The 27,150-nt window shown below is 37.3% G+C and overlaps 1 long non-coding RNA gene across 2 annotated transcripts in view; it reads right to left on the bottom strand.

Annotated features, from left to right (window-relative positions):
* The window catches only part of LOC139085137 (uncharacterized), a 118,433-nt gene that overhangs the window by 68,525 nt on the left and 22,758 nt on the right, over positions 1–27,150 (bottom strand). For both annotated transcript variants that reach the window (XR_011543212.1, XR_011543211.1), the window contains exon 3: positions 830–996. This is a non-coding gene — a long non-coding RNA (uncharacterized lncRNA). The remainder of the gene's footprint in view (positions 1–829; positions 997–27,150) is intronic.

Here is a 27,150-nt window from a genome sequence, read left to right as displayed (position 1 = left end):
TGTGTAAATGTGGTGTGTATAGGCATAGGCATAACTTTGGGAATTTGGCTTTAGAATCAGTAGGACAAATACATGACTTACTTTCTCCAAGACTCAATTTTTCCAACAACAAAATGGAGGTAATTAAACCTACTTTTAGATTTCTAGTACAGTGGTGAGGATACAAAGAGATTACAGACGTCCCTAGGTATCCATGCGGGGATTGGTTCCAGGACCCCTGTAGTATCAAAATCCACAGATGTGCAAGTCCCTTATATAAAGTGGTGTAGTATTTGCATATAACCCACGCACATCTTCCCGTGTTCTTTAAATCATCTCTAGATTATTTATAACATATAATACTACGTAAATGCTATATAAACAGTTGTTATGGTGTATTGTTTAGGATATAATGACAAGGAAAAAACATCTGCACGTGTTCAGCACAGATGCAACTGTAGTAGCTCTTTCCCCCTGCGGTTGGTTGAATCCATAGATGGGGAACCTGCAGACATGGAGGGCCGATTATACACATAACATGTGCCTAGAACAATGTTTACCACATGAAAGTGTTTAATAAATGATGTGGGTTGTCATTATCAACAAATTATTTATCTTTTTTCTTTATTAAGACCTGAGTTAAGAAATCACTTTTACTAACTTTAAGATGTGAGATCTGAGCCAGCTGGATCCTCTGGGAATTCAGTCAAGATTCTGGTGCTTAAAGAGGACATACTTCTTAACCCCCCCTCACCATAGACCAGCACCTTAATAGTATATCTTCCTGTTTAGATCTGCTCCCCGTAAAATATCATGGAATATAAATATATTGTTTAAATGAAGATAATACCTGTTAATCTTCAAGATGAGTGGATAATCTTCATGATGTCTGCAATATTTTTTGTCACTCCCTGTTTTTTCATTTCATCTTAATTTAGCTCACAGTTTTCTACTGCTGTGACTTCAGAACGGGTTTTTCCCCAGGCTTCTCTGTTCTGCTGAATTGCATCTTCGGTTCTGTTCAAAAAGAAAGAATGAGAAATGAGAATGCAGCGATCGAGATCCTTCCCATCTCTGTTGCCTGTATTATAGGGTTCTTTTTTCCCTAACCTGAGCGCGATAACTGTTATATTTAGCTAGTAAGATACTTTGTAGAAGAAGAAAGAAGTCGTCGGAAGAAAAAATGTAAAGATCCCCTAAGATAAGAGAATTGTAGAACTTAAGTAGTCAGTTGTTCTCTTTGAGTTTCCAGGTCTTTGTCTGCTGAGGAGAAGATTGGCTATGAGGCCTTCCCAGAGGGTCCTGAGGACATCATGTATCTTTCATCTCTGTGCATTTTCTTTACCCTGACCTACCACTTTCATGTAACTGGGGCTTTTGAAAATTTAAAGTATTAATGAAAAAGAAAAAAAACTCAATAATAAAAAAAAAGATCAACAGTAAAGCACAATTTGGACTTGGAATACATCTTATACCTATTCTTTTGCTGAGGATAGCTTTGTTGCACTGAACTTAAAGGTACATTGGAAATTGGTTTACGTTTTCTACATACTCAATGGCCAGTGATGAGAAAGTATCCAAATAATAGTGGAACAAAATTCCTGACCTTTTCTAAGAAATCCCATCCTTTTCCTCGGGGTGAGTAGTGTTGAAAATCTTAAATTCAAATTTAGATAAAAGTATATGTAATATAACTTAATACTATTAAAAATAGCACATTTTCTTTCAAACAGAAAATTAAAAAACAAAAAACGTTAACAAAGAATATAGTCTACACATAGTTTCCTCTAAAATCAATTCAGTATGAGTGATATAATTCCTTCATTTTACAGTTTGCAGAAAACTACAAACTGATGCTCTGAGAAGGGACAACAGGGCGAGTAGAGATTTCGAGAAACAACAATAATAAGATGCGCATGTTATACATCGTAGGTATTTTGAAATAAAGCTAGAATAAGATTCTGGGATCAGAGATTTTGAACTTGGATTATGCAATCAAATCAAGGTTGTCGTAAGCTTTGAAATGGGTAAACCAACTCTACAGTAATTGATCCAGGTCCATGTTTTGTGCTATTGACTCCTATGGTCAGCATAGCGTTTGGAGAAACAGTTGGTACCCTTATACCCTTAATAGGAAGGCGGAAGAGAAAACAAAAATTTTTGCAGACACTTGCAGTTGGGAATGTGGTATAATATGATTGGGGGAAGTGAAAGATTTTTTTGACAAGAATTATTTTTTGGCCAAGAATTATGAATTCTAAAACCTCATGTGAGAGTGGTATTCAATGAGTTGCCTCAAGTCTTGGAGTTGTTTGAGGAAATTTCTCAGTGTATTTCTCCCTGAATCAAGTTCAGGATAAATGAATAAAACAAAAGCCTCTCTGAAATATTTGGCTCCCACATCTAGGCATTGTTTCTCCATGCTGTAAATTTGCAGTCAATTATATGTAAGAAATCTTCACTTTAATTTTTCGTTGCTGTACAGAAAGCTTGGGTAGCGCTTTGAAGATAAATGTGCCCTATAAATGTAAAAGTCAACACTAGCATTGCCATTATCATTAACATTTTCTGTTTGCCTTCTAAATGGAATTCCTCACATTTGTGGATAGCTTTCCTTCAAAAATCTTAAGGGTCTGTTTCTTGGCAAATGACATGCATTGGGTTAGGAATGTATACAAAGGAAAAAAAGTAAGGAAAATTCTTGAAAGAATTGAGAAACAGCTCTTTCTGTAATTTATTTCAGAACTCATTGCTTTTACTAAAATTATTTTTAAAAATTTTAATTAAACTTTGAGAGAAGAAAGTTTTACCAGTCAATTTGCATTAATATAGTGTTTCTTACTGCGTATGACATTTTCTCCAAATTTTCATGCCTTCATCAAATAGTTATTGATAATTCAGCAGAAGGGGGAAAAACTAATATTTATTGAATATGTATCATTTGCAAGGCACTACGATAAATATTTTGCGTTCATTATTTGATTAAACAACCTACAATGAGCAAACGTATGGTCCCCTAAACTTGTAAGTGACTCACAGTCACACAGCTAGGGATGAGGTTTCAGCAACTTCTTCAAATGTTTCAGGATTTCCCCCAGACCTAACCTCTCACTCTACCAAGTAATGACCCTGAACGCTAAGCATGCAAGGGATAGTGTTTCTGAGATTTCAGTAGTTCTAGGCAAAATAACTGAGTGAAGGTCCTTAGATGGGGAGAAGCTTGCAACATAGCAGGAACTAAAAGAAGGGACAAAACCAGAAGGGACAAAGCCAGAAGGGAGAGATGAAGCTGAGAATTCAGCTGAGTTCAGACCACACAGGGTCTTATGTACCATGGTAAGGGTTTTAATCTTTATACTAAGATGAATGGGCAGCTATGAATGGTTTCCATGAAGATTATCATGTGAGCATATCAATGATTTAAGAAGATGGCTCTGACCACCAAGTAAGAATGGGTGAAAAGAGAGAAAACCATTCATGTAGATGGCTATGACAGAAATCTAAGTAAAAATGATGGTGATTTGGACTTCACTATTGGCCATGGAGAAAGTGAGAAGCAGATGATTTAAGACATAAGAAAAGTCACCATGGCTTGGTGATTGATTGGATGGGGTAAAAGGAAGAGGATGATATCAGCCACAACATCAGGATTCTAACATAAAAATCTAGGTAGATGGTAGAATTTATTATGTGCTTTTGATTTAAATTCTATTTTTTAGTTTCTAGATCAATTACAGGAAGATATCACACTAAAGGATTTTCTAATCCAGAAATTTTCAACTAGTCAATCTAGACTGAAGAATTTCTCAAAATATCAATGACCTTTACCACAGCTCTGTAGATAGCATGCATGATTATTCCTTTTAGCCCAATATCTACACTGGTAATCTTAGAACTAAAAAAAAAAAAATTAAAAATGGTTCTCTTTTAACAATTTAGAAAGACTTCTAGCTACATATGGCTGAATAAATGCATGTCATTATTTTCTCTTTATTGAAACAAAGCTGTGAATGCTAAAGACAAAGAAAATGGAAGAGAAGAGAACTGCAGAAAAAGAACAAATAAATTTGAGAAAGATCAAAAGTGAATGGAGGAAATAACAAAGAAGAGAAATTGAATACCAAGTGCCTAAATAGAAGAAAGCCATTAAAGAGTGAGATAATTTATGTTACAGAATCCAGAAACTCTCAAAACTTAGCAGTAGCATGTGCCATCAAATGTCAGAGTCAAAAAGAGGCCCCAAATAACGGGATTCATTGAGAGACTGTACATGTGGCTATTAGACACGAATCTAACTGTGTCCTTACTTCCAGCATTAGGCAATATTTCTAGCTGACTCCAGTAGGAGATTCATTCTGAGAATAAATCGAGCCAGAGAGACCTCTGACTCAAGGATACTAGACTCAGTAGAGAAATCAGGAAGAGTAAGTATAACAAAGAGACTGAATGAATAGACTTTCAGCTCCCTTCCTTTCCTAGATTACAAAAGCATGGGTAGTCAACAATTCACCATGGCCATTTTCCCTATTCTCTACCCTCTCAGTCATGTCTTTCTTAAGCAGAAGATCGGTAGGGTGTTCTCTGGTGAAACTAAAACCTCTGAAACTAAACTTGAAACTCTTGTTATTTGGGTATACCTTGAATGAAATAACCTGGTCCCCACCATGCCATCTCATTCAAAAGTTCACCAGTTGACAAGTCTAACCCATGCACACAGAACTTCTCATAAGCTTTATAGTACCTCATTATTAATTATCAATAGACTGCCAAGGATTACCAATAAATTAAGGAAGCCTTCCAATTTAGAACACAAAGACCAAAAGAAATAATAATAGTAATAAAAAGAAGCTTGGAGAAAAAGACACATACAAATAACAGGAAAAAAGAGTATTTTTAAAACACTGTATTTAATATTCTCAGATAGATGAAAGAATACAATTTATCCATAGAACAAGAACACGATGCTATATAAAAGGAACAATCAGATAATAAAAACATTTTTAAATTAAAATTTTTCACACTAAAACGAATCAATATTATATTTAGAAGTTAAAGTTGATGTCATTTCCCAAAAAATAAACAAAAAGATACAGAAATGAAAAATAGGAAAGATAAAGCTGGTTAATAAATCCCAGATATTCAACAGCAAATAATTGGAGTTTTGGAAGAAGAAAAAAAATAAAATAGAAAAGAGAAAATGATAAAAAAAGAAAATGAATTAAGAAAATATCTCTGAATGAAAGCACGAGCGTCTCTGGAGTGCCAAAAGTAACAAAACAGAAAAGATGTACACAAAAACACATCATCATGGAAGTTCAAAACAATAGCAAAGAGAGAAAAATCCTAAAATTTTCAGGAGAATACAAAATGTTCCGCATTTCGAAAGAAATAGGATGGCATTAAACTTCTTAAAAATAATACTAGAAGCTAAACCATAATAGAGGAATTTCTTCAAAATTCTGTTTAAAAATCACTTTCAACCTAAAATTATTTACTCAGTAAAATGATAAACCAAAATATGAGCATTGAATAAAAACACAAAATTAAACACTATGTACATCAAATGCAAGTTCACAAAAATTATCCAAAAGTAGGAGCTGTAACTCAGGGTAGAGATAAGGGGAAGTCCAAGGATGGTCTAAAGTGAGATGGTCGAAAGGTTGTCTGGAGGACTATCTATCTAAAGAAAATGGAAATGATGGCATATTTGATATGCTTGATCATGAGGAAAATAGTATACAGATGGGCTTTACACTAATTTGAAAGGCTTGAGAAGAAATTTTGACGGAAGAAACATAAAAACCAAGCAATCAAAAAACAATTACAGCAGAAAAATTTACCCCAAAATAGACATTAATCACAATTTTGCCTTAGTAATGAATAATACTTACATATTCAGAAAAATTAAACACCAAATAATAATTTAATTATAACTCATTACATGATGATATTGTAATGATAATAGTAGATAAGGGAATTGGATAAAAACAATAAATCTTCAATACCAATATACAAAATCAATGGAAAATATATTAAATTGATACATAGTTTTGTAAGCAGAATATTCAGTATGAGTTAAACTACCAGAAAAAAACCCCACAAATATAAGTGAAAATAGTTGTTCTGGGGACAGTGACTCATCAGAAAAGGAATAAGATGAGAATAGTACAATTTATAAATTATAGCCTTATGCCATGGTTTTGGTTTATTAAAATGCAAGATGTTTTAATAAATACAAGTATAAGAAGTAATTTATGAAAAATATTGAGGAATATAGTTGGAGACTCCCTTTCTAACTGAAATAAACTTAGCTTTCACCAACTATGACTAGATTTTCAATAATGAAACTTTTCCTCTATGTATTTGCAATTTTAAAATGACTTTTATATTTTCTCTTGCACTTAACTCATCTAGTCCAAAATCAACCGATATCACAGATAAACAAGCACAGGAGCTCATTTTCTGAAATAATCCCTACTTGGGCTGTTTTGCATGTGAAATGATAATGGTAGAAGTAACTTTGTCTCAAATCAACAATTATCAATTATTATGTAGACTTTCTTCAAGCAGTCTTTCTGTCATAACAAATGAAAAGCAAAGTAACCATGATCACAAAATGCTGTATTTGACACTGGATCTGATGATAGCCATAGCATCATAAATGAGAGGCTAAGAGTATGTGCTCAGGAAATATTCCTTTATTAATCAAACAAATATTTGTTTAAGGACTTGTTTGTGATAAAATGGCAGCTTGAGTTGGATGAAGATAATAATGATGATAATAATGATGGTCAATGAATTCTTTCAATTATTTCAGAAACTTCTATTCAAAACACAACAATCCTATCTAATAATAATAAAATAATAGAAATAACAGCAACAAATAATGATAGATATATACTAACTCTCCAGAAATAAGGCTGATAAAACTGGTTAAAGTGGGCTTTGGAGGCTAAAGACCATTAAGATTTATTAATTCCAGATTTAACTAATATTTATTGAGCACTTATTATGTACCAGGAATTGTATTTGGTACTTTGCAAGCATTATCTCATTAAATCTCTAATTTACTGAGAAGAAATCCAGCAAGGGAAGTTAGATCACTTGCCCATAATTACATAACTAAAAGAATATAGAATTAAGATTCAAACCCAGCTCCACCTAAATCCAAAAGTCATTCTCTTTTTATGATGTTGGAAAAGTTATTTTGCTGAAGGTTTCTGTAGAATTACTTTGGCGGAGAAACATAGGATGTTGTGACTATATCTAAAGGAAGAGAATGCAGACCAAAAGAGGCCTATAAAAACAAAATTACTTTAGTGGTGACTCCCCAAGCAACAACTCAGGTTTGCACATATTGAAACAAAGAAGAAGAAGGAATTAGAAGGTCACCATGGTCTCTGCTTTGATATTTGGTTAGCTTGTGATAAAATAAGCATTAAAATAAATTTAGAAATGGATACAAAGAGCAAATGCAAAATGAGAAATAAAGAATAGCTAGAACAGGGGAAAATAGAGAGGAGAAGAAGAAAGAGAAGGAGAGAAAGAACAAGGCGGGAAGAGAGTGGAGAGAAGAGACAAGGGAAGGGAAAGGAATAGAAGGAAAGAGAAGGGAAGTAAGCAAGCAAGAAAAAAGAAAAATTGACGACACTCTTTGGAATAAAAATAAACGATATGAAATCACTTCTAGGAAGATGGAGTAGATGTATTTTTCCCTATTCCTCCTGCTTAGTACAACAAAAAACTCAGTATATTATATACAAAACAAACATAAGAACACTCGAAAAGATGGAGAGAAGGCAGATCAGCTAGGGACCTTGAAACGCAAAGAGTGATATGTTGGTAAGTTCTCTTGTCTTTTTTTTTGCCTCATATAACCCAGATTTAGGGCTCAAAAAGGCAGTAACCCAGAAATGTCACTGGGAACAGACATAAATAAATAAATGGCCTGTCCCTTCAAGACAAAAGACTAGGAAAGGAGCCACCTAATAAGACAGAAAATTTTTACAAAATAACCGCACTACTCCAGCCAAACACCACAAAATAAACTGTGGCTCCATCCCTGCCTATGCCAACAGAGGCTGAATGGAGAGCCAAATTTCCACCCTTGTGTGGCTGCAACAAGGTATCCCAATCTCCCCAGTGCGATGATTTTAGAGAAGGCCGAGTGAGGAGTTTGTACTTCCACTCCCATTTGGCAATAATGAAATACCCTTACACGTCTCATTTGGTTGGTGTCGAGGAATCACAATGGAAAGTAAGGACATTTAGTGCTATCCCACAGTAACAAAGCCATAGTCCTTATGGTGTTGGTGGAGACCACTCCTATCCAACCCAGTCAGGGAGATATCACTGGAGGCCTCGTGGGGAGCAGAATTCCCACCTTCCCCAGGATTACCCAGAATCACCCCTTTGGGTGTCAAGAAAGGCTGAGAGGGAAGCTGCACTTCCACTCCCATCTGGCAGTAACAAGGCAGCCTCCCTCCTTCCCCTGGTGAAGTATTGTCAAAAGAAGTCAGCTAAAATATATGGTTTATATAAGATCCAGAGTCTCATAACATAATACTCCAAATGTCTCAGATTCAGCAAAAAGAAACCACTTGTCACAACAAAAACCAAACACAATTAAAAAAGAGCAAAAATAAATGCAACAGAGACTTTAGAATTATCTAAAAAAGATTTTAAAGCATCCATCATAAAAGTGTTTTAACAAGCACTTACAAACATGCTTATAACATGGAAAAATAGAAAGCCTTGGCAATGAAATAGAAAGTCTCCAAATAGAAATTGAAGACATAAAGAAGAAACAAAAAAGTTTGAACTTAAAACTGTAATAACAAATGTATGTTGAGGAAATATTTAAGACAATTATATCGTACACAGGAAAGATAAGAGTTGTAAAGGAGGTAAGATATCTATATTTCACTTGAACTGGAAAAATGATGACACCAGAAACTGTGTTAAGTAATGTACATGTAAGTGTTATGTTATGTAGTAACTAAAGCAACCATTAAACATTGCTATCCAGGGGCCGGGCCAGTGGCGTAGTGGTTAAGTTTGCATGCTCTGCTTCAGCAGCCTGGGGTTCACCAGTTTGGATCCCAGGTACGTACCTATGCACCACTTGTCAAGCCATGCTGTGGCAGTGTCCCACATATAAAATAGAGGAAGGTGGACACAGATGTTAGCTCAGGGCTAATCTTCCTCAATAAAGAAAGAAAAAAAGAAAGAAAGTCTTAAAAATTGCTATCCAAAGAAATACATCCAAACCAATATAGAGAAATCAGAGTGAACTTCTAAAATAAATTCAAGTAACCCACAGAAAGGCAGGAGAAAGAAAACAGATAAGTAAAAAAGAACAAAAAGAAAAAAAAATAAAATAAAATGGGAGATGCAAGCCTTAACATGTCAATAATTACATTAAATATAAATGGTCTAAATATACCAATTGAAAGACAAACATAACAAGATGGTTAAAAACGTGACCCAACTATATGCTGACTATATTAAACTCATTCCAAACATAACACTGTCAGAAGATTGAAGGTAAATGAAGGGAAATAGATATACCATGCAAATATTAATTGAAAGAAAACAGGAGTGGGGCAGGCCCAGTGGCACAGTGGTTAAGTTCATATGCTCTGCTTCAGCAGCCCAGGGTTCACAGGTTTGGGTCCTGGGCACAGACACACACACTGCCCATCAAGGCATGCTGTGGTGGCATCCCACATATAAAACAGAGAAAGATTAGCAGCAGATGGTAGCTCAAGGCCAAACTTCCTCACCAAAAAAAAAAGAAAAAAGAAAACAGGAGTGACTAAATTAACATTACTAAAGTATAATTCAGAGCAAAGAAAATTATCAGAGATAGAGAGGGACATTATATTATCATAAAAGGGTCACTCTACCAAGAAGATATAGCTTTCCTAAATGTGAATGCACCAAAAAAACAGAGTTTGAAATATATGAAGCAAAACTGGATAGAACTCAAAAGAAAAACAGACAAATCCATAGAAATATTTGCAAACTTCAACACCCCTCTCTCAACAATTAATAAAACAAATAGACCAATTATCAACAAGGATATAGAAGAACTCAAACACCATCAACCAGCAGGACCCGTTTGACATAGAGGAGTCCATCCAACAATAGAAGAATATACATTTTTTTCAAGCACCCATTGAGCACTACCTTGGTAGACCTTATCCTGGGACATTAAAAAAAAAATCAGGGGCTGGCCCCGTGGCCAAGTGGTTAAGTTCGCGCACTCTGCTGCAGGCGGCCCAGTGTTTCGTTGGTTCGAATCCTGGGAAAGCACATGGCACTGCTCATCAAACCACACTGAGGCAGTGTCCCACATGCCACAACTAGAAAGACCCACAATGAAGAACATACAACTATGTACCGGGGCACTTTGGAGAGAAAAAATAAATAAATAAATAAATTAAATAAAATCTTAAAAAAAACAACAACAAATTTAACAAACTGAAAATAATTGTTCTCAGACCTCAATGAAATGAAACTAGGAATCCACAACAGAGTGATAACAGAAAAATCTCCATATACTTATAAACCACACTGAAAACTCAACTAGTCCATGAATCAAGCGGGAAGTCTCAGAGGAAATTAAAAAAATACTTTGACATTAACGGAAATAAAAAAACTACTGTGTTGGGAGTTCCCAACACTACCCTCATGTTTGACAATTCACTAGAAGGACTCATGGAAGGAAAAAGGCACATGTACAAAGTCTAGGGGACACCAGACCCAAGTTTTAGAGTATCTCCTGCTAGTGGCATCACATAGAGATGTACTTAATTCTCCTAGCAATGATGTGTGATAACATGTGAGAAGTGTTCCTAATGAGGAAAGCCCACCTGCGTTTTCATGTCCTAAAATTATACAAATGTATTCGTCATTGTCCAGGTTAAGGATGGGATGAAAGTTGGAAGGAAGTGAGCGTGGCTATAAAAAGGAAACATGAAGGATCTTTGCGGTGATGAAATGCTTTGTATTTGACTGCATCAATGTCAATACGTCAATGTTCTATTTTTGATATTGTACCATAGTTTTGCAAGTGATTACCGTTGGAGTAACCGGGTAAAGGTTACATGAGATCTCTGATTTATTTCTTACAACTGCATACAAATCTACAATTATCTCAAAATTAAAGTTTAATTTAAAAAATTTAATAATATTATCACAAAATGAGTACCCATGGGCAAAAGTATGCTTCCTTTATAAATACCTGTGTTTCCCAAATTCTTCTATGTAATGAGTACTTCCAAATATTATATATTTTGACCCTACACTTGATGGAATTATAAACTAAACCTGAATTTTTAAGAGAGAAAGTTTCAGGAAACTGTAAATATTTTCACCCTAGTCACAACCTCACTGGGGTAAGCCCAGCCCAGCCTGACTATTTGAATAGAACATTTCAAAGACCTGGACCCTATACTCAGTTATATATATATATTTTAAAAGTTCTGCACCAGTTTGATGACCCTTGTCATCTTTTCTTGTCTGATAATAGCTGATGCTATCGTTACTCTGTTTTCAAAGTAAGTTCTTACCTAAAGGCTCTTCTTAAGGACACCACCTCACCAGGATATATCCCCTGTCACTTTACCTTACAGCCCGTTGGACAGAGCTAATCTCCTGGCCTCAACTTAAGTGCTGAAAATTTCTCTCAAGTGCCCAGGAATTAAAAGAAAATTGGATACACTTAGCTCTAGTTATCTCTACCTCATCAAATTTTATAAATTAGAGCTCTTTTTTGAATGGCAAGAGAGACAGAGCCAGATCTGTTTCTGATTCTTCAGAACGCTTCACTTAAATTCTTCCTCAATCATCTTTAGACAGAGATTGTTCCTCTCCTCTGGTTGTCAGCACAATTAGAAATCACTGCTTCTTTGGGAATGATGATATTCACTTATATAGAGGCACAGGGCAGTGGAAAGAACACCAGAGTTGGGTCAGATGAACTTAATGCAATTTCTAGCTCCTTCAATTATATATGTCTATGAGGCTGAGAAATTCACTTGCATTGTCTTAGCTTCATTTCAACATCTGCTTCCTGGGGTAGTTTGGAGAATACAGAAAACAATACTTTCATAAAATGTTTTATAAACAGTAACTCCCCAGAGTTCAAGAATAGTATCTGTTTTATTTATTATTCTATCCCCAACAGAGTTCCTGATATACAAACAGGTGATCAGAATTTTTGCTTGTTTGATTAAGTGAATGACCTATTATAATTTTAATCTAAAGGCACAAAGAGAAAAGTTCTAGACCCAAGAAGGTAGACTTATAAACAAACAGGGTATAGTTTATTGCTGAAAAAAACATGGGCTATGACTCCTTGGGCTAAGAGAAATGTTCTCCAGGCAGCATCTCCATAAAGAGAACACAGACTCCATCTGATTCTTATGGTTTATTTCACTTTCCCAGGAAATCCTCAGGCCAGCTAGTCCCTCAATTTTCCCAGGCTTCACTCATCTTGCACTTCTGACCATACCTCCATTTGGAAATTGAGCTACAGGGAAAGCTCACCTGGTAATTATAGACTCAGTTAAAGAAATCATATCAATCAGATAATGAACAGAGAATTTGGTTAACTTCCAATTAGTTTCATCAGATAACTTATTTTTTTCTTCCCTTAATGCTGAAAACCAAACTAAAACATGTGAAGGTTCTCCCCTGGCTTAGCTGAGTACAGGAAAAATAAAGAAATTGGGACATAGCTATGTCTGTGTCTCAGACTCATTATTTGAATTGCTTGGTGATGCTTCTGTTGCCCTCAAACCATAGATAAAGTGGATTCAGCTGAATTTATATTGACTCTCACAGTTATTCCTTAAAAGTTGAATGCATGTGTGTGTATAGATATAGATATTTTATATCTGTCTATATATTTACCTATTTTTTTTAACCTGGCCTCTATGTTTTGCAAGTGAAACAAAGAAAATAAGTTTATACAGTGGAGGGATCCAGTTAGTCAGGTTTCAAATCCAGGTTAACTATAGAATTAACAGCATGCAGTCAATATTTATTAAGTACTTTCTGTGCACGAAGCATTATACTCTACACAATGGAAATGCAGCTGTGAATAAGATAATTTCCTGGTCTTCCAGGATCTCAGCCAGTTTAGGATGATCCCCACTGAATGCGATTTGCAACAATATATCACAAACATTATTAAAGGGAAATGGAGGATGCTGTGGAAGTGTGTCATATGATAAACTAACCTTGTTGTGGGGTTCAGAGGGTGGGACAAATTGTAATGGCAGAGAAAATGGACCAAATATTGATGGTAAGAGTGAAAGAACATAAGCGCCCTGAAGATATAGCGTGGAGAGTGAAGGGGCCATTGGAGAGAAAGGATGCCAGAGAGGGAGAGGCAGGCAAGAGCTGGGTGGGACTCATAAGTAATGTCAACCAGTCAGGAGAAGTTTTAGACCCTATGGGGTTTCCATCAATGGATTTTGAGTAATATTACTATTACTAAAGAGAATAGATTGTAGGAAGATAAGATAGGACACTTGATGACCTATTAAGAAATTGTCTGTCTTGTCCAGGTAAGAAATACTATGACAATCATAGAAATGGTCATAGCCTTATGGACCAAAAGAAGTGAGTGGATTCGTGAGGTTTTTTTAAGGAGTAGAAATGACACAGTTAGGTAATTAATTATGTATTTGGAGATTAGCAAAGGAGAAGTGTGTTAGTGTCCTAGGGCAGCCACGACAAAATAGCACAGATTGAGTGACTTTAACAACAGAAATTTATTTTCTCATAGTTCTGGAGGCTACAAGTCCAAGATCAAGGTGTCAGCACGTTTGCTTTCTCCTGAGTCCTCTCTCCTTAGTTTGCTGATGGCCACCTTCTCACTGAGTCCTCACATGGTCTTTTCTCTGTGCATGTGCATCCCTGATGTCTCTCTGTGTGTCCAAAATTCCTCTTCTTATAAGGCTTCGGTCATATTGGATTAGGGCCCACCCTAATGGCCTCATTTTAACCTGGTCACATCTTCAAAGGCTTTATCTCCAAATACTGTCACATTCTGAGGTACTGGGGGTTAGAGCTTCAAAATACAAATTTTGGAGAACACAATTCAGCCCATGACATTCCAGCTTTTAGCCCTCCAAAATTCATATCTGTTTTGCAAGCATAATACATTTACCTCTATCCCAACAGCATAGAACTTTTATTCCAGTATCAACTCTAAGTCCAAAATCTCATCTAAATATCATTTAGTAATCAAGTGTGAGTGACAGTCAAGGTATGATTCATGCTGAGGCAAAATTCCTCTCCAGCTGTGAAATTGTAAACCTGAAAAGTTATCTGCTTCCAAAATGCAGTGGTGGGACAGGCATAGAATAGATATTCTCATTTCAAGAGAGAACTCAGAAAGAAGAAAGAAATCATGCGTCCCACTCAAATCTGAAACCTAGCAGGGCAAATTACATTATATTAGAAGCCTTGAGAATACAACTTTTTTTGGCTTTATGCTCTGTCCTCCAGACCCAATGGGATGGCAGCTCTGCCTTCTGGGACCAATGGTGGGCATGGCTCTGTTCCTGACACCATGGTAGTGGCCAGGCCTACTGACACCAAGGAGGAGCCTCACCCCTTTAACTTGTGCCCACTGGTGGCAGCGGTAGCCCTGCCAATCTCTGAACCACATTTGAGGTCATTCCTCTCTTTCCTCTTCCTCATTCCTCTTTCCTTTCCTTTCACAGCCATAGCTCTGTCGTCTCTTCCTGTAGAATCGCACAAGTCCAACAGCCTTCCTTCTCTTTGTCTGGTCTCTGTCCCATTTAGTCCAAGCTGGTGGTGTTTCTGCTGGTATAACCCCAGCTCTATTCCAGGCTTCTGCGTTGGCTGATTGGATCCCATAATCTCTTTATCCAATGATTATCTACCATACCCTTGCTGCTCTCTCAGAACATGCTTTCTCATGTTTGGCAGTAGGGATAGATTTTTACCAAATCTTCAACTTGTGATTCCTTTTTGCTTAACAATTTCTTCTTTAATTTGTCTCTGTCCTCTCACCTTTTACTAAAGCAGTACGGAGAAACCAGGCCATACCTTTAACACTTTGCTTGGAAATATCCTCAGCTAAATATCTAAGTTCTTCACTCACAATTGCTACCCCACAAAAAACTAGAACACAATTCAGCCAAGTTCTTGGCCACTCTGTTACAAGGATCATCTTTCCTCCAATGTCCAATAACATGTTCCTTATGTCCATCTGAAACCTCACCAGAAGCACCTTGAATGTCCATATTTCTACCAACAGTCTCTTGAAGGAAATCTAGGATTTTCTAACCTGCACCTCAAAACTCTTCTAGCCTCTATCCATTACTGGTTCCAAAGTTACTTTTTAGTGTATTTTACTGTGTTTTCAGGTATTTGTGACAGCAACATCTCACTTCCCAGTACCAAAATCTGTATTCATTTTTTAGGGTTGCCATAACAAAATGAGACAGATTGGGTGATATAAACAACACAAATTTACTTTCTCACAGTTCTGGAAGCTGGAAGTCAGAGATCGAGGTGCAGTACTCAGTCATTCACTAGCATAATGTATTTTGAGATCTCACTACTGTGGAACCGCTCTTACTTACAATTCCCACTACTCCCAGCACCATCTTTACTATAGCAATCTCAAGATTGCATAAGATGTAAACACAATCCAAAAGAATTTGGAAATATAGCCCATTATTCCATCTGAGAAAAATTTACAGAAGACTTCAAAGATAACGTGCACTATGAATATCGTTTAAAGTCCGTTTGGATCTCAGGAAGAAAAATATTATCGCTTCTAATTCTGTGCATGTGGAGACCTCTTCAAGTTCTTTCTGGTGAGAACCAGAATCAGTAAGTGACAAGGGTTCTATTATGGCAGGTTGCCAAAGAAGGCTGAGGGGTCATCTTCAAAGGTTTTTGGTTCACAGGCCCTCAAAGTAGAGCTGGTGTTGTGCAACACGGTCTAGCTTTCGACTGTAAATATTTCCTCAAAAGGATCAGGAGGTTAAACACAGAAGGTGGATTATTAATGATTTTCGGAGGATATTGCCACCCCTGTGTGGGTCATTCAGTGAATGATCCCCACGCCAGCAGAATGCTTTTTATTAAGAAGAAACACTCAGCCTGCACACTGGTCAGGAAGTTTTGGTCTCACTGCATTGCTGCCTCCCTCTTTCATCAGTGGCTGTTTCCTCTTGGCTCCATTCCAGTGCCAGAAGAACCGTTGATCACCAGTGAGAGGGGGTCTTTGATAGGTGGCCAAGGCCAAGCAGAGGTTTGCCATGGATGATTTGGTTTTGAAGTACAGTTTATGAATGAAGTGAAAAAAAAAAAAAATGCTTCCATCTGACCTGTCCTTTGGTCTGTGAGTGGGAAGTTAAGCAAGAAGGACAGGAGCAATTATAAATAATGAAAAATACATATTTACAAAGAATGTGATGTTTCTAACAGAATTGCTTATTGTACATATTGGCTTCTCCCTCTCTCTCTCCAGCCATATGCATGCTGTGCTCAATCTGGAAACTTCATATTCAACAGTATAAAACTTTGTGCAGTTTCCTGGGTAGGCTGTCTATTTAATACCTCTACGTCTTTACACAAACTCTTTTTTCCAAATGAATTACCTTTCCTGCTCTCCACTCAGGTCTGGTCTCAACTAGGAAGCTTTATCTTATTTCCACTTGCAAAACAAGACTAATAGCTTCTTCTCTGTGCATTCTATAATCCTTCTCTACTGGAATAATTCTTGCTTCTTGAGCTAGGTCTATATATCCATATAGGTATATGAAGGTCCCAGGAATCCATGTGGGAAACCCAGAACACTTTTTATTCACCAATTATATTTGAAGACTTTAAAATGTAAAAAAACCTATAAATTAGAACAAGCAGATAAACTATTGTGTAGAATTCTTTAAAGTTTTCTTAAGATAACAGACAAGAATCCTTAGAAAATATTTACTCTTATGACTGCCTGTTGTGCGTCGTGGCTTCAGATTCTTCTATGTAGGCAATCTCTCTCTCTGCAATTTAGGTGGAAAAGTTTGGGAAGCAGTGGTGGAAACTTCTGTGATTGCACACCTCATCCTATATTTTATTCATTTGTTTCCACACCTGTGTTACCTAAATTGCTAGAGAACACATTTAAGAAAGGCACCGGTGTTATTCATCAGTGTATCCTTAGCATTTTGCATACTGAAGAGAACCTTGTGTCTCTCAAATTAAACCAAAATGAAGCAGATAAGAGTTCATCATGCATTGTAAAAGATAACAACACTAGATAACTTCGTTAATAAACCTGTTCTGTGAAGTGCTAAATGTGGATGCAGCATAAGAATAAGGACAGACAAAGTTGGTTTATACAACAGTCCATCACACAGAAATCTCCATTAATCAATACTCCATTGACGCTGATCTTCATAATGTAGACCTCAGAATAATTTGTGTAGCATTAAATAGAGGTCATATTTGATTAGATCTTATTCATAAACTTTCAGGACTAGTCGTGCACTTAGAAATTGTCTGGTCCAGGGATGGTAAATGTGCATATATGTGTGTGGTCACTCTCATTTTCTAAGACACTGGCAAACATTGTTAATGGATCACGAGACTCCTTTTCACTGAGACTAGCTACAGATGCAAAACACATCTCAACCCATTATTCCAGGCAGGCACAATCACTCAATATGATCTTGCAAAGAAGATAAACTCTATCTTTGACTAAATCCAATGCTAAACCCAAAGAATGGGTGGGACAGGGATATGGGAAAGGGGTGGGGTAAATCCTAGTGGTAGGCACCATACTGTTTTCCTTTTTTCCAAAGGCTAAAACAAGTTTCCTTCCCTGGCTTCCTTACTAGGAACAATTATATTCCAAGAGGTGCCCCCTTCCTTCTTATAGAATGTCTCAGGACAGTTCTGCTCCATCAATGAGCCAGGCGTAATCAGATGTGAAATATTAAACATAGGCATAGAATAGTTTGGAGCTGGGATCTTTTTTACCATAGAGATATGTACAAGGTCTGGTTGGGGTAAACAAAAGAGAGAAGCAATCAATTCTATGGGGGGAGGCGGGAAAGTGGAAATAGAAAAGATGGCAATGAAGAAGTGATACTTCTGTTAGATCTTGAAGGATGAGTAAAATCTCATGAAGACAGTAAGAAATGAAAGCCATTCCAGCCAGAGGAAGCCAAGGAGGCATAGAAATAAGAACGACCATCATGGTAGGAAGCAATCAGTACTGTCTTGGCAAAACATACTAGGGGAGATGGGGCAAGAAAGGGGCTTTTAATACTCATGATTGAAAGAAAGGAAAGAAGGAAGAACAGGAAGAGGAGAGAGAGAGAGAGAGAAAAGGAAGACAATTGTCGGAGGCATTGCCACAAAGTAGATCTGTGAGTATGCCATTCATATCTTTCTCTAGACCCAGATTCTGAGAGAAAATTGTTTGCCCAAGTTTGGCCAGTTGGAGAGTGGTGGAGCTGGGGTTCCACATAGGTCTTTTGATTTCAAAGTCCATGCTTATTCTCTGTTGCCACTCAGCACAACTGGGATATGTGGGGATCTTTCCAAAAGAACTAGTTCGGTGAGGACTTGGCTCTCATTGATTTTGGTAAGATCTGATATGTTCACTTACAAATTAGCCCTGTTCTTTTGTGCTTAAATTTCGGCAGATTAAATGAAATAGTTACCCCCTCACTTTGGATTTCTTTCTTCTGCTCCTAAAGCATTAGAAAGGGCCAATTGCAAGAAGAGACAACTCAACTGATTTTTATTGAAGCCCATCACTGACTACACTTTATACCTTCCAGTGGCCTCCATAGTCAGGTGACTTGAGTTCAAGATCCCAACTCAACCACTTGAAGCTGAACTTAGGCAATTTAAATTGTAGAGATAGACTCTACAACAAAAAAAAAGTTCTTCCCAAAATTGCCCTTGCCTCTCCACTTTAAAAATTGTCAATAGTTTCCTGTTGTTTTGGGAGGGGAAAATGAAAAATCTTAACTTGTCCTATAGGCCAAGACCTGACATAATCTATTTCTTCCTGGCCTCTCTAGCCTGATTTTTGCTTCTGGTCTGTTCTCCTGCCACACAAGCTGCCTCCTGTATATTAATTACTCCTTTGCATGCACCATCTCCTCTCTTCAGAATGTTCTTCTTCCTTCCTTCTTCCCTTATTAACTCCAAATCATTTTCAGATATCAGGTTTAGTGTTCTCCAAGGAACCTTTCCTTGTGCCCCTCAGTTTAGACTATATTTTTGTATGTTTTGTTTTATTTTTACTTTCAATGTCTATTGTGTCACTGAAAAACATTATAATAGACATTATACTATATCAATATGTGTTTCTGCTTTAGAAGAAGCCATCAAGGGAAAATGTGGCTTCTCTTGTATCATTAACATAATTTGCCCCAAGAATAAGACAAAATTCAAGAATAAAAAGTCAATGAGTTGGCATGGATTTTCCTTTTAAATATCATCTCTTTACATTTCCTGATTTATCAAAGAAAAAAGGTCTAGGGAAACTGAAGATGTGATTGAAAACTCTTGTACTTTTTTGCGCTTTTGATTGTCTGAAGTATTTACAGTCTGTATGACTCATTTGGAATGGGCAAATTGGTCTTATACTTTTTCCTGCATGTATTTCTTTTCTTTTTTTGACAGTTTTACTGAGATATAATTTACATACTATAAAATTCACTCATTTAAAGTGTACAATTTAGTGATTTTTAGTATATATACAGAGTTTTGTAACCATCGCCATAATCTAATTTTTTCATATTTTCATCAAGTCCAAAAGGAGACTTTGTGGGCTATGCTTCTTTTAAAGATATTTTCTTGCACAATCATGTATCTTTCCTACAGAGCACTGATCTCATTTGCAAACAGATATTTATTAATGTTATTATTCATTTAATATCTGTTTCTTACACTGGAACATAAACAATAGAACAGAGACTGTTTCTGGGTCAACTTTGTGCCACTAATGCTTAGCAGAGTATTCAGTGTAGAGTAGAAGCTTGATAACTGTTGAAAGATTAGACTCATGAATGTCAGTGTCGTCATCCATAAAGGAGGGATAAAAATGCATATCACACAAAGATGCTTTGAGGATCAAATACTATAATGTAAGTGAGAGCACCTTGTAAACTGAAATGTCATGTAAATCTTAGCTATTATTTAGTGTCTATTTTCGGTTCAGGGAAAAGTCTAGAGTAGAGATACATGAATTTGGGACTATGAAAGCAAGCAACTAGACATTCCCCAATCTCTCTTCCTTTTCATAAGAATAGAGGATAATTACATTTCTTAGAATCCTTTTTGGCTCTGTGACTACTTCTGGCCAAAGTGATGTGAGCAGAAGCGAGTTCTGGGCCTAGTCCTTAAAATCTTCTCAAGGTTCTCAACTTATGCTCTCTCCCTGACCACGTGGCAAAACAAAACGACATAGAGATGAATCATGTGAAAGAAGAACCCTGCGTCCTTCTCTTTGAGAAAAACCTAGGAAAACCATCCAATCTGCAACAAGCTCCAACACGAGGGAGAATTCAACTTTTGTGTGTGCTAAGTCACTGAGGTTTCAGGATTGTTGGTTATGTAACTTCATACAGAAATCAGTACTTTGAAATGGGGCACTGACAGAACAAGAAGCTAAAATAAATTGGCATTGGTTACACACTAAAAGATAGGCATCAGGGAAGCTAATAGAGAAGGCTAGAAGCATAGCACTGCGGATGATGCACTTGCAAAATATTTGGTTTAATTCCTGCCTGTGGTTATTTGGGATACAGACCACATGCCTGGTCAACCAGCATCTCTAACAGAAAAATTGGAAAGCAGAACCTTAGTAGTGTGTGTTGGCTACCCATGGCTGCCTTTGGCAAGATATTACAAGAAATGAGCTCATGGGAGAATTAGATACAAAGCAGCCAGAAAGGAAGGAGAATAGAGAATGTCCAGATATTCAAAGTCTTTTCAGATTTTGGAAAGTTAACAGATTCTAGACCCCCAAAAGTAAAGTAGGGAATATTTCAATACTTTGAAATGCAAAGTCTCAGAAAAACTCCTCAGTTAGATGAAGTGACACGAGGCAATGATCAATATTGATTCAATCAACCCAATTCAATCCTGATAGCCTCGAGTTGCTTTATTTAAGAGAAAGAAGTGAAGGGGTGAAAAAGAAAAGAAATCAAGCAGGCCTGAGAACTACGTCTAGGAAAAGATTTGGGTTGTGGTTACGGGACATGGAACTGACTGGGAAGTATAGAGATTAGAAGGTGTTAAGCTGTTGAAAGAATGGCGTTGCCAAAGAAATCACGAACTCATTCAAAAAGTCTTGGCTTTAAGACTTGAGGCAACACTTGGGACCCTAATCAATCATAAGCAGGAAGCAAGTAAGTCTCAAAGCCCCTGAGAATGGTATGCTCTCCAACATCCACTTTAAATGTCTCCAAAGAGAAGACCCCCAAGGGTGGAGCTACAGACCATGGACCACAAACAAGGGAACCCCTTCACCAGAGAGCAAAATCACAGCCTAACGAGGCACGTTTTCACCTACCCAGGCTAGGGGAACTTTACCTATCCTGAAAATCTCCCATAAGAACCTCAATCTGCCCTCTCATCTCGTCCATGACGCCAGAAGTGAAAGACCCTCAAATTGATGGGGCCAGGTGAGAGAAGGAGCTTCAATCCCTAAATTACTCTTGGAGGAGAGGCGCCCAACCCATGTTGGATTGTGATGGGAGGAAGAAATAAACTTTTGTTTTGTTAAATCATTGAGATTGGGGATTGTGTTTTAGCTGTAAGTGGGAACACTGAAGCTGAATTATGCAGAAAACATGGCTTTCTATGTGGTCCTGAAGTTAGGAGAGTAGACAAGAATATCCAAAAGAGATACAAAAGACAAAATTTTTTCAACTTGAAGGAACCTATTCAACTGAAAGTGAGATCAATAGTGTCTGAAAATGATTCTTGTATACAAGTGTGTGATAAAGTAAGAAACATGAATTTTAGCATCTGCATAAACATTACTGCCGCCGTAAGAGTTAAGATTTTTAACCTGTAGGTCACTTTCCCAACAGGATTTCTTGGAAAACCAGTGTCCTGTAGGCTTCTTGGGGGGCTTCGGTAAGCTAACGTGCATTGTTAACCCCAGCCCACTGCCACCACCCAACCGCCTGCCACTACCTACACTTTCACAGGCTTCTAGGCTCCCAGGAAATCATATAAAGGCTTTTCTAGGGTTTTCTTTTGAAGAAGAAGGAAAATACGTTTTTCCAAGTATATACTCATTTCCAAAATCTCATATATACCAGCATTTCTTGAAAAACAGCAAGGAAAATATCTTTATAAGCCATAAAGTTGTTTTGATTGCCTCCATCACCAGAGAAGGAAGATAAAGCCAAATGGGTGTGGGAGTGTTCAGAAGATGAAAAGGCTGGCATTCATTCTGCCTTCTCTTTCCCTCATTACTGAACCTCATTAGTGGTGGAGAGATGCGAGGCTCGCTCTAAGGGGAAAGCACTGCCTCTTCCCTGAACGACAGCAGTTCCAGTTACAGAAGAGGATCGAAAACAACAGTTTCCCAGCCTTCATGTCAGTGGCAGTATCCCCAAGACATAAGTGTAGTAAGTAGGAGTCATACGTCACCGTACATATTCCTGAATTTTACAATTTTTAAGACCAAAACAGGTGTTTAAAGTGATCACTTTTGCTCAAAGGCCTGGAAACAGGAGACAGGCTCTGTTTCTCTGCTTTGAAGAATCAGTTGCTCAGAAGGGAAAAAAAACCAAGCAGATTAAAATTGTATGCCGTAATTTTACAATTGATCATAGCGCCACAGAGGGCATGGTACAAAGTTATTTTCCAACCAATGGAAAAAAAGATGTTTCTTGAAAGAGGGTATTTTTAGCATAATAAGTGATTGTGTAGTTATACAGAGAGTTTGTTTCACTTTCTTCCAACTGTGAATTTGATTGTGTTCATATGCTTGGGAAATTTGCATATAATGTGTGCTATTTGTATCTTAGCCAAATCATTTGAATCCAAGTTCAAACTGCTCACTGAGAAGGGACTGAAGCCCACTGAGATGAATATTCTTATCATTCATTTCTTTTTTTTTTTTTTGAGGAAGATTAGCCCTGAGCTAACATCCGCCTCCAATCCTCCTCTTTTTGCTGAGGAAGATTGGCTGTGAGCTAACATCTGTGCCAATCTTCCTCTATTTTGTATGTGGGATGCAGCCACAGCACAGCCTGATAAGCAGTGCTTAGGTCCACGCCCAGCATCTGAACCAGCGCACCCCAGGCTGCTGAAGCAAAACACGTGAACTTAACCTCTACGCCACTGGGCCAGCACACTTATCTTTCATTTCTTAAGGAACAAATCGAGGGGAACGTCTTCTCTTCTTCCCAAACTTGCCCGTCTGGCAAATATGTTAATAATTATCAAGTTCTCACTGGTAGGAAAGCCTGTAATTGGATGAAGTCTCAAAAATTGTATTTGTCAGCCTGGGAGCAGTGAACACTGAAATAGCACTTTCTTTTTTTCCCTTTTTTAACTTTCTACTATGTTCCAGGTTTAACTCAGTTAGAAAAAAAAACTCATTTGTGAAAATTTTTTAAATGTCAGCACTAGAAGGGGTTTTCATATTGTTTTATGGAAATATAATTCACATACCATCACATTCACACTTTTAATGTACACAACCCAGTTGTTTTTAGTATATTCACACAGTTGTGCAACCATCTCCACTAACTAAAGAACATTTTCATCACCCTAAAAAGTTAGTCTGTACCCATTATCAGTCACTTATTCCACCCTCTCTCCAGCCCCTGGAAAGAATAAAACTATTTTCTATGTGTATGGATTCGCCTTTCTGGATATTTCATATACATGGTGTCATATATTATGTATCCTTTTGAGTATGGCTTCTTTGTGTAGCCTCACTTTATGGTTAAGGTAGCTGGGCCTGTGCAGGGGAAAAAAACTGCCCAAGAAACATGGATTTTTCTGGACACACTCAGAACTACAACCTGCCCTTATGAAAGTTGTGTTCAGCACAGTACTGGCTGAGCACTTGCTGGGAGCTCCAATGTCAAGGGGGCTTTCAACTTCAATGGAAATGTCATCGAATAGAGAGAATTGCATTCGTTATAACTATTCTCTGAGAATGCTCTACAAGATTGGAAAGAAGGCTTTGGTAAGCTTCACGGGGTATAGGAAGAGTTATGAACTCACTGCGTAGCATGTTCAAGTCACTAAAGTTGGTGTCTAAACCCTCTATAAGAAATATGGATCTGGTGAAGCATAGGGCGTTTGTGTTCCTGAGGGGGTGTATACGGTTAGGGCTGAGTCTCTCAATAGAAACTTTGAACAAGTATGTAACCAATGTATTTTTGAAGAAGTGCCAAAGTATTAGCCTGATTAAATTCTCTGAATTTTCACCTGCCTCTCAAAGGCAGCCGCGGCTCTTACACCAAGTTCTCCTCAGTTGATATTTGTACAATGATGCTTTGAGTTTTGGTGAAAACCCATTTCCCCTGGAATATTCCCCCATGAACTCAAAGCATGTAGTGATTTAACCCTCTTGGCCCATGAAATAATCCTATCTCCATCATTACACAACTGCAAACTTTACTTCCTCCAATTCTCTTTCTCCAGCTCAGTGAACCCACAATATCCCTTCTATTGTAGTCCGCATTGGGTCTCAAGTCAACCCACTCAAATAGTCTGTCTTCATAAACTCCCAGGGCACCAAGCTCATCGTCTGCCCCCCAGTTCAGTATCCACCCAGGGCTCAATTTATACCCTTAGAACTCTTTGGGGGTACTCTGGCATGGATTCTGCTTTCTACCCGTGATGACTTTCATCTACATAATCCCTTCAGGAACTCCAGGACTCCAGCCTACTTCCTCTCATCCAAATTCTAGAGACCTTGAGATCTCAGTCCTTCTGTTCTCCTAAATAAGCCAAGGAACTTCCTAACAGCATATCATTAGTCAGGGATTATTTTCCCAATTTCCAAATTCTAAGTTAATTACCACAAGAACATGAAAATGGTAGAAGTAGTATAGTACAGTGCTTTGGAGGTCAATATTCAGGACTCGTAGCCCAGGCTTGAATATTTAGTAGCTGTATGACCTTATAAAAGAGCCTTAACTTCTCGGTCCTCAGTGTATTCTTCCTTAAAATGGGGATAATAGTAATATGCCTTATAAAGTTGTTCTGAAGACTAAATGTCTATATACGTGAAGTAGTTAGATATGTACTTGTAACACAAACATTGTATAAAAATAACTATTGTTGTATTTCCTCCATATACAAGCAACCCATATGCAATGTTTATACAGAAATGCAGGAGTTTTTTATATGTTTGTTTTTTAGAACATCTTAAAATACCAACTAGGAGAAAAAGTATTAAATTGGGAAATATGAAGTCTAGAATCTAGTTCTGGCTCTACTGGTACATTATTATTGAACACAATGAATTTTCTTACGGAGGTTAAACATTTTTCTATATCCACAGCTACAATGTACACATTTTTTAATGCTATCCTTACAGAGAGTGAAAATATAAAAGTCTAAGTGATCACAGATGCCAAATTAGTGGTTTCCTAATGAATGAGATGTCCATAAATGATTCTTCTCCCTAAGGTTGATTAATTCTCTAGCTCAGCAACACACATTTATCTTCTTGAGTTGTCTTTGCTCTTAAAAAATAAATCCATCTAGCACGTCACTAAATGGTGATGAGAAATGATGACTTACAAAAATCAGGGTATTAGAAAAGCTGGCCAGAAGGGGACTGTGTTAACCCACCCTCCAACTGTGCTGCTCAAGTCTTTCTAAATGTCTCTGGCTGGACTCTTCTCCATTAAGCACTGCTCCTTTTAAAGAGGTCACTTCATTCCAACCTGCCTTCCAAGTAATATGACCCAATAGTTTAGGAAAGGCATGAACAAGCTTGCCGCCTACCTAGAAAATGCAATGCATAACCCAGCCTGCCTTCCTTTATTTTCCCAGAGACCCTGTGGTTGTCTCAATTTTAATTATTAACTCAATCTGTCTCCCCTCTCCTGTGCCCAGAGTGAGTGTTTGGAGAGAAGGGACTGGGTTTTGTGCTCTTAAAATGGTCCGTACTTAGCATTTAACCCATGCATAAAAAATTCTTTGCCTTTTATGAGTACATATGGTGAGTTAAGTCAATGCCTCTTCATCCAAAAGATGCTTTGGTCCTTTTTTACATATTTCCCCCCTCTGCCTGGGATGACTCCTCCTTCCTGTGCATGTAATGAGTCATCTTTTACAATCCAACTCAGACGTGGCTTCCTCTGAACTGTTATCCTCGAGCCCCTCAGACTTTCCATTCTCTGTGCCACAACAGTATATTTTCTTACAGAAGTCAAAGCTTTCTTCCATGGCCTTGTCTATATTCTTTGAAATAATCGTACTGAATTTTTTACTTTTCAATAATTTATTTATTTACTAGTCTTGCTTGCTTATAGGAAGTGAGCTACTCAACCAAGATGAAAGTACCTCCTTCATCAGCCTTCCCACAGCCGAGCCCAGAGCCTGGCACAAAACAGGCACTGGATAATTTTTGTCAATTGCAACTGCATGGAACTGATTTGAATTGCATTGAGTTCAGATTCATAAAGAAAATTCATCTGACTTTGAAGAGTTTGTAGTATAATTGATACGGTCAAATGAAATGAGGGAATTAGAAAAGGTATACAGTTAACTTTTACTTTGGGAAATTTTATAAATGACTTTACCATTTTAAGAGAATTTTTAAAAATCTTGTTGGGAGTTTTCTTCTCTTGGTGTTTTCTTCCTCTCTGCACAATTAGAGCCTTCAATTGTCCCCAGAAAGATTAGGATAAAAGAAGGGAGAAGGAAAAGTGGTTAATATTCAACTTTTGGCTTCCAGAAAAGGATGCAAAGCCCAAAGGAAGGCGAAAGTCTTGTGAGCCAGTTTTGTTGTGTGAAACAAAGAGATTTCCAAATTGAAGCATCTCTCTTTATATAGCAAAAGTAAATCTTGGAGGTTTGAACATGAAGTCTTACTATAAGCTATGGGTAGACATAACTCAGCATATGATCAAGGACACTTCTTGATGGAAGAAACTTCCTCACAGA

This window comes from Equus przewalskii, chromosome 8, assembly GCF_037783145.1.
Source record: "Equus przewalskii isolate Varuska chromosome 8, EquPr2, whole genome shotgun sequence".
Lineage (NCBI taxonomy): Eukaryota > Metazoa > Chordata > Mammalia > Perissodactyla > Equidae > Equus > Equus przewalskii.
The sequence above is the reverse complement of the archived record's forward strand: the minus strand, read 5'-3'. Positions and strand labels throughout refer to the sequence as shown.